General features: G+C 46.3%; 1 protein-coding gene across 2 annotated transcripts in view; it reads left to right on the top strand.

Moving 5' to 3' along the window:
• Positions 1 to 1,222: 1,222 nt before the first annotated feature.
• PROSER2 (proline and serine rich 2) overlaps positions 1,223 to 8,986 on the top strand; it is a 28,922-nt gene continuing 21,158 nt past the window's right edge. The window contains exon 1 of one of the 2 annotated variants that reach the window (XM_074952813.1): positions 1,223 to 1,359. The gene's annotated coding sequence lies outside the window, so the exon portion shown is untranslated. Of the gene's footprint in view, positions 1,360 to 2,627; positions 2,848 to 8,986 lie in introns of those variants that run through there. The other variant, XM_074952823.1, reaches the window with a different exon arrangement.

Here is an 8,986-nt window from a genome sequence, read left to right as displayed (position 1 = left end):
CCCTTCCTCCCCACACCCGTTTATGTATTTGTTTGGGATGTTTTAACCGGTTTACAAATCCCTGCCAGGTCAGTATCAGAAACAAAACCAGCTGTGCAACAGAGCGCTTGTGTTTAAAGAGACATTACGTCACAAGCCAGTCATTGGGGCTCTCTGCTTACCAGGGTGTTACTGTATTGCAGAGTGAGCATTGCTGCAATACTGATCCTATTCTTCACCTCAGAGGGTTCTCAACCAGGGGTACGTGTACCCCTGGGGGTACTCAGAGGTCTGCCAGGGAGTACATCAACTCATCTAGTGATTTGCCTAGTTTTACAACAGGCTACAAAAAACCCACTAGAGAAGTCAGTACAAACTAAAATTTCATACAGTGGACTGGTTTATCCTGCTCTATATACTATACACTGAAATGTAAGTACAATATTTATATTCCAATTGATTTATATTATAATGATATGGTTAAAATGAGAAAGTCAGCAATTGTCCAGTGCTGTGGCACTTTTGTATTTGTATGTCAGCTTGTGTAAGCAAGTAGTTTTTAAGTGAGGTGAAATGTGGGAGTAGGCAAGACAAATCATAGAATCATAGAATATCAGGGTTGGAAGGGTCCTCAGGAGGTCATCTAGTCCAACCCCCTGCTCAAAGCAGGACCGATCCCCAACTAAATCATCCCAGCCAGGGCTTTGTCAAGCCTGACCTTAAAAACCTCTAAGGAAGGAGATTCCTTGGCCTCTGTAGGTAACCCACTGCAGTGCTTCACTACCCTCCCAGTGAAAAAGTTCTTCTGAACATCCAGCCTAAACCTCCCACACTGCAACTTGAGACCATTACTCCTTGTTGGCTCATCTGCTACCACTGAGAACAGTCTAACTCCCTCCTCTTTGGAGACCCCCTTTCAGGTACTTGAAAGCAGCTATCGAATCCCCCCTCATTCTTCTCTTCTGCAGACTAAACAATCCCAGTTCCCTCAGCCTCTCCTCATAAGTCATGTGTTCCAGCCCCCTAATCATTTTTGTTGCCCTCTGCTGGACTCTTTCCAATTTTTCAGAGGACTCAAAGGGGTAAACTAGCCTGGAAAGGTGGAGAGCCGCTGCGCAGCGCGCTTGGGAAAGGCTCGGAGGCTGGAACACCCGGGAGCGAGGGGGAAGGGAGAGGACTCCACCCCAGAGCCGGGCGGGCGGAGGACTGCCCCTTTAAACGCCGGCTGGGGCGTGGGCCGGGCGCAGTGCGCATGAGTTCAGTGGCTGGCTGTGGGTGTCCCTGCCCGAGCGGGAGTCACGGCACCCGGGAGGGCTCCCCAACCAGCGCGGGGCGCCTGCGCCTGCACGGCTGGCGGACGGAGCGGGCTGCGCGGGCCAGGTGAGTGCGGGCGCTGGCCGGGCTCCCTAGTGTCCGAGCGGGACGGAGCGGCCGGCCGGCGCTGGCAGGTCCCAGCTGGGTGCTCGGCGCTGTCTGGAGCTAGCAAGACGGGCTGACGAGCGGCTCTGCTCGGGGGTTCCCGCAGGGCTGTGCGGATAAGGGTCCCCGTGTGTCCATTAGCCCCCCTGTGTCCCTGCCTCGTCGCCCCTCCGATCTCATCCCGGATCTCCGCTGAAAACCGCCTTCCCCTGGATCTTCTTTTCCGCCCCCGACCCCCGCCGCCTCGGTCGGTGTCGCTGACCCGGGTGCTTTGGGAGCCCGTGGAGGAAAGAGGGGGCACCACGTGGCTTCCTTGCCCCCAGCGCTGACTGAGGCGCCGGCCAGGGAGCGACGTGCCTCCCCCCGCGTGTCACCCCGCAGGGACGAGACTCCGGCTTGTGCGACTGACCCGCTGACCCATATCCGAGGGGGCGAGAGCTGCCGGAGCTCTCCCCTGCCTTGGACTTGCCGCGCCGAGGGCTTCGCCTTTGCTCAGCCCCGAGCAGGTTTCGTAGGAAACTAGCCCACGATGCTCTAAGCACCGCCTGGGAGGCTGTGGCTCCCTAAAGCCAAGCGCCTGGCTACCCCTTTGCAAACAGGTTTTTTTTTATTGCTTTCTTTCTCCTGTTCAGTAGGCGGCGCCGTTGATGATGCGGTTGGTTTGTTTATCCCTAATGAGCTGGGGTGGGGGAATTAAGAAATGTGGGTGGGGGCATTAAGAAATGTAGCTATTGAGGTGCAGCTAACCAGAGCCAGGAAGACAAGCTCGTGTGCTGTGTATTTCTGCTTGCGTAATGATGTTTATATAGCCCTTGTGTATCCAAAGATCCTCCCAGTGCTTCCCCAATCTCTCAAGGGGGCTGTGTCTAACAGTTTGCATGCCCCCCCTTTTTGGGGGGGGGGTATTGAAAATTTTCCCACCCATCGCTGCAAGTGGTTAGTATAGACAAGGCTGCAAGAAGTGGCTGTTGGGGTTTTAAGCACCCTGTCTTCTGAACTTGCTCAAAACAGGTCGACGTGATTCAGTGCAAGAGCGTGAGCCAGGGGGGTGGAGGGATGAGCGAGCCTCATGCAACACGGCACAGATACAAGTGAAGTAAGTGCTTGCGTGCAGGGAGAAAACGATGCAGGAAAGCTAAGTGGTATTCATGTATTCATCCCAGTATGCTAAAGCTTGGTCTTAAGAACAGTTTTTCCTTTTTTTTTTTTTTGTCCAGATGTGGGGAAAACTTAACTGAGCCCTGGTCTACATGACAAACCTCTGTCGGTATAATTACGTCATTCAGGGGTATGGAAAACCCACATCCCTGAGCCATGCAGTTATACTGACCTAACGCCTGGTGTAGACAGGGCTGCGTCGATGGGAGGGCTTCTCCTGCGGACGTGGCTACTCCCTTTCGGGGAGGTGGAGTACGCATGTTGAAGAGAGAATCGCTCTCATCGGCATAGGTAGTATCTTCGCTAAGCGGCACTGTAAGTGTAGACAAGCCCTGATGTACTGCCAGAAGCAACGCATGGCAGCATTTAAAAAAAAAAAATGGTTAAATGACACTATGTACCAGTGAAATGAATTTTTGGATGGGCAGGATTATAGTCTAATCCAGTGGGTGTTGGGGAGAGGCTGACATCATCTCCTCATTCCCCCCCACACACACACTTCTTTTTTTTTTTTTTTAGCCATTGAATCAGTGGCAAAATCTCAATTGACTTTAAAGGGAGCAGAATCAGGCCCTGATGTGCCAAGTACCCTTTGACTTTAGTGGGAGTCAGGATGGTTTGAGGGGGGGAGTATCTTTATATCAGCAAGCTGAAAAGCCATTTACTTGTGGTTGGGTTTATGTTGTAGAAAGCACAACTGCTGGTTTCTAACAAATATTTAAAAAGTCCATGGCAAACGTGCAATTCTCTTTATAGTATTTATCATTTGTATCACACCTAGAGGCCAGGATCAGGGCCCCATTGTGCTAGGTGCTGTACATGTACTAACAGTTTACAGTCTAATTAGATGAGACAGCTGAAAAGGGAAACTGAGGCAGAGAAAGGTGAAGCAACTTGCCCAAGATCAAATTCTTCACTTTTAGGGTTTTTTTGGGTGTCCACCCCTCCTTCCCCTTCCCCCCCCCGCCCCAATTGCAAAGCAATAGCAGTTAGGTACCAAAAATGCATAGCAGCTTTTTTGTGCAAGGAAGGGAAAGTGAGGGAAAGACTTATTTATTTTTTCTTTTCCCTCAAACCGGCTTAAGAGAGAATAAGTCTTGGTCTTAAAAGCTTGTGTATTTTCTGACTTAGGCTATTAACCGGCATTATTTTAAGACTCTTGTACAGATCCCTGGCTAATGCAGGACTGCAGATGGGTGCTACTGTAGAAATGCAGCAATTTCTATGTAGAATAATCACTTCGCAAATCTTGTTATGTAAAATGGAACTATGTTAGTAGTCAAACGCTTGTGAAAATGTCTTATTTATTATTACGCACGGATGAATCTGAAACCAATACTAGGTTCAGATCACTGGTCAGTAATAGACAAAATAGATATAGTACTGACTAGCGTTACAAGTAACATTTGAGATTTGAGGGGGGGGGATTCTTCCTTTGTATCTCTGAATAGTCAGTTTCACTGTTCTCCCTGTATAGTCCGTGTGTTTTCCCTTCTTGGTTGTGTGGGCGCTGCGGAGAAAAATATTAACCAGGAACGCAGGCAGTGTGGTGAGCTGGGTGGGTATAGTTATCTGAAACCTTTTTAAAATGGACTATTTGAAGCTGACAGCGTCCCTCTAAGGACGGGAGCATGTGAATAAATGTTAATAGGAGGGAGCCTTAAGAAGCCAGCTGCAGTATCACATTCTACCAAAACTATTCGCAAAAAGAAAAGGAGGACTTGTGGCACCTTAGAGACTAACCAATTTATTTAGTCTCCAAGGTGCGACAAGTCCTCCTTTTTCTTTTTGCAGATACAGACTAACACGGCTGCTACTCTGAAACCTGTCAAAACTATTCTGTTATCAGAATGTATTTGACAATTTGGAATTCTTGTTTACCACTGGCTTCAGCTCCCAGGTAGGTTGTATTTTGCTTAAATAATCACTAAGGTTAAGATTTTTGTCATGACTGTTTTTAGTAAAATTCACAGACAGGTTGCAGGCAATAGACAAAAATTCACTGAAGCCCACAACCTGTCTGTGACTTTCTAGTAAAAATAAGTGGTGGGAGGGACTGATAGGGGATAACTGAAGCCTGGGGTTGGGTGGGATTGAGAGCCTGAGCCCTGCTCTCAATGGAAGGAGGGGAAGCCAGCACCCACTGCCCTCAGGGGGCTTGGGGCTCTGGGGTCCCCCCGCCTCTTCTGGGGGCTCGGAGCTCTGGAGCTGGGAGCTGCGAGGGTCCCCTGACACCTGTAGTGGCAGAGAGCTCCTGCACTGTCACCCCAGGGATGAAGCAGAAAATGTCACTGAGGTCTCTAAGTCATGGAATCTGTAACTTCTGTGATCTCTGTGACATCTTCTCCTTAATAATCACTGTTGATCCTTATGGCAGAAAAGCTCACAAAACAGGAACAAATCCTTAACACAGCCTGTTGCCTCCGGCAGATGATCCTTTGCATGTCTCCTGCCGTTTACCATAGCTCTTTCTGAGGCAAAGCAGCACTCTGACTTCTTTGCACTACACATCTCTTCCTACACCCTCCCTACTAAGTTGGAACATTCAAGGAGATTGCAAACTCTGTTGCTATACTGTGACGTAGCGATGCTGTAGTGGGCTTCATGGGTGTTGGGGACAAAAATTCTCATGCCTTCCTAAGTATGGTAGAAAGCTATTCACCTGTGATCTGTACAGCAGTGGGATCAAAGTTATGGAACCCTGAACCCCAATGATGTTACACTTGTGACAAGACAGAAGCCGACTAATTAAAGAAAAACCTGTACCTTGAATTGTCTGTATTCTGTGCAGTTCCAAAGCATAAGTGACTCTACTAAGCACCAAGTTATCAAGAGGAGAAATGCAAACTAATTAACTTTTAAAGTCCTCTAAAATTCCCCTCCTGGCAATTTGCATAAGAATGTTTAAAGTCTTGGGAGACTTCAGACTTATGGCGTATTTAATACCTAATGTAAAATAGGTCTAGACAGCCATTGGTGTTGTATCTAGTTCTTCCTTAAGTAGTCACAGGCCATCAAATCTCAACCATAGCTGAGCAGTGAGCTTATCCTCCTGTAAGAAGTTAATCTAAAGAAAAGTAACTGCTTGCCACTGGCTGAGATTTTATTTTTAGGCGCGGTAGGGAGGGATTTTATTTCTGCAAACACATGGGAGCTAACAGCACTATTTAGAGATCTTTCTCTGGTGGTTTAACCTGGTATGTTGCATCTAGGCCTTTCCCAGTTGTTTTGTTTGTCTTAGGGTAGATAAAGTTGCTTTCATATGGCATGATGTGGCTAAAACATATTGATTCTGTAAGTTACAGCTGCAGTTATTCACAACTAGTAAGGCAAAGACTCAAACCAACTCGCTTCTCAACATTGTTCTTATCAATTGTCTTGAACCTGTGCCTAATCTAGAAGGTGCTGAGCACCCCTGACTCCTGCTGAAGTGAGGATTAAGTCTGTAACCAGGATTTTACTGCATTCTGAACACCTGAGGGTCTTGGGGTGATATTTCCAAAACAGTAATGGCATGGAATGCAGTAAAGGTTTCTCATCTTGGGGGTGGTTTGGTTACCTTGCCTTAGAACTAGGCGGTTTAACAGTCTCCTATTGTTTGGCAAATATTTTCAAAAGTGTTCTTTCAACAACCACAAAAATAGCCTGCTCTTGAAAATCCAGAAAGACCAGTTAAGAAATAAAGACAACATCGAGCTGGCATCCTCAGACTGAGAGATTAATTTGGTCAAAGATGTAACCTTAACCATTGATATTAAACAAAGCAAGATGACAAAGTACTGTACACGTTGAAGTTAACTATTGTTTGGAGAGGTATGTTAGAGGCAATCACAAATTAACAGTTGCTTTTTTTATTTAATTAGGCTCCTTTCTCCATTTAATTTAGGCTCTGATTTTAGCACTAGAACACATGCTTGAAATCCCTGTGAAGTCAATTGGATTCAAGCACATGTATTAAGTGCTTTGCTGAATTGGTGCTTCACTTGCCTGGCTGTTTTAGGGCCTTATGTACACAGGATTAATTATTATAGTGTTGTCAACTCCTGTGGATTTTTTTTTTAATCACAAATCTCAGGATGCTTGGTGTTTCTGAAGCCCAGCATGGAGATTAATGTGGTTCTGTGAGAATCTCAGCTTTCATTTACAAAAATAAGAAGTTTCCAGCACTCGATTGCAGAGAAAAGCTTAAAAATGTGACCCGAATGCATCTTAATGGCTCAGAAACCAAAAACTTAATACAAAGAACCCATATTGCATTTTTTAAAAAATGTCATTAATTTGGGGGGGCTGGTTCTTGATATTGGATTATTCAGGGTTGGTACTGCTGTTATGTACATTAAGGTAACACCCAGAGTTCCCAGTCAGGATCAGAAGAGCCCCATTATTCTAGGTTCTCGTACGAAGGGGTGTTGTACTTAAAGTACTACACAGGATCTTTTCAGGGGTGATAAGGCAAAGCACCACATTTATTGGTAATACATGTATCAATCAACACTGCATCATATGCATATGATATAGATTACACTCATGCACTCACAGACACACACAAGCACACTCGGTCTTGTTATTGGTTTCAGAGTAGCAGCCGTGTTAGTCTGTATTCGCAAAAAGAAAAGGAGGACTTGTGGCACCTTAGAGACTAACCAATTTATTTGTTATTGTTACCAACTAGTTGCTCCCCTTAATTTCACTGGCCAGGTGAGTTAGATGGGGTAGGGGTGGAGCCAGGCTTCTGTCGATCAACATCGGAGCATCAATCCAGACAAGATGAGACCCAGGGTCCCCTGTAAGACACCTCACATTTTTAGCAGTTCCCTCTAATGCAAATCTGTACCAGATTCAAAATCTGTGTCTGTTTCAGTTAGTCACCTGTGGCGCTTCCTTCTGGGTGTTGTCTTAATGCTACCACACCTATTTTCAAAGAGGGTATTTTTAAAAGAAGGTGCTCGCTTCTAACTCCCAAGGCCGTCAATATGTCTGATCTTTAATAGGCTCACTTTTTATTGTTCTTGAGTTTGGCTTCCAACCCCTCTCCAAAGGTTGCAGCGCTCTGGAGGTGCTTGCCTTGCACACCGTACTCATTCTCACCTCATTCATTCAACAGGGCAAGTGATTAAAAGAGGGGGAGATCTTATTCTGCGCCTAGCAAAAAGACACTTTTCTTCGACCTTAACTATCTTTAGGGGCTATAACATTATACCAAGGCTCAATACAAAGTTTCTGTATAAGGACTTGATACAAAGTTCCCATATACCAAAGGACTTCACACAAAGTTGCATGAAAACAGAGGTCACATGTGGAAAGACTCAATACAAGGTTATATGAAGAGGTATAATACAAAGTCATATGAAAGTTTTATGCGAAGATGCTTAATGCAGAGATTTATCTACAGGGGTCACATGCTTTGTTGCTTCTGTACGCCAAGCTCATTGCACACACCAAAGGGTCCTTGCATCTCTTCCCCCAAACTCCCCCTGCCAGATACTGTGTGGGATTTCCCCCCACTTCGGGTCCCTCAATCTCCCCCTGCCTGAGGTTCTCTGTGCACCCCATTCCTCCTTACCCCCTTGGCCGCCATGCCGGGGGCTCTGTCTCCCTTTCTCCACTTTCCTCCACATCAGGTGCTGTGTGCATACCCCCTTCTGATTCCATCCATTCTTCCTTCAGCCCCCCATCATTATTTCTCTTGTCTGTCTGGGAGAGAAGTCATTCAAGAGGTCAACATGTTAAACTCTACTGGGAGATTTCAGAGTAGCAGCCGTGTTAGTCTGTATTCACAAAAAGAAAAGGAGGATTTGTGACACCTTAGAGACTATCAAATTTATTTGAGCATAAGCTTTCATGAGCTACAGCGCATTTGTTCGTCTCTAGAACTTTCCCTGTGACTTTTTTTTTTTTTTTAATGGATCGGGTGCAATGTTCAAAAGTTATCGTGCTAAAGGCTGACAAACATCGTTGAGTTAAGTGAAAGGCCTGGTCTACACTAAAAAGTTAGGTTGACCCAACTATGTTGCTCAGGGGTCTGAAAAATCCATACCTCCTGAGTAGTGTCGTTAAGCTGACCTAATCTCTGGTGTAGACAGCGCTAGGTCAATACCTACCTTCCTACCTAGCGCTTCTTGGGTAGGTGGATTATCTACGCTGATGGGAGAACTCCTTCCATCGGCATATGTAGTGTCTTTCAAACCTGGGCCAACAAAATCCTGGTTTCTGCCCTGGGAGATCTTGCAGTCTAAAGCTGTCTATGCCACAGAGCCTATACCAGCATAGCCGCCTAATGTAGATGCAACGTGTGCCAACAGAAGGATTTTTTTCTGCCGGTGCATGAACGCCACATCCCAAATGTTAGCTACACTGACAGAAACACTTTTGTCTGCACAGCTGCATCTGTGCTGGGGGTTTGTTAGCATAGCTGTGTCATTAGGGGGTG

The sequence above is a fragment of the Natator depressus genome, chromosome 1, assembly GCF_965152275.1.
Source record: "Natator depressus isolate rNatDep1 chromosome 1, rNatDep2.hap1, whole genome shotgun sequence".
NCBI lineage: Eukaryota > Metazoa > Chordata > Testudines > Cheloniidae > Natator > Natator depressus.
Note: the sequence above shows the minus strand (reverse complement) of the source record. Positions and strands in the feature narration are given on the sequence as shown.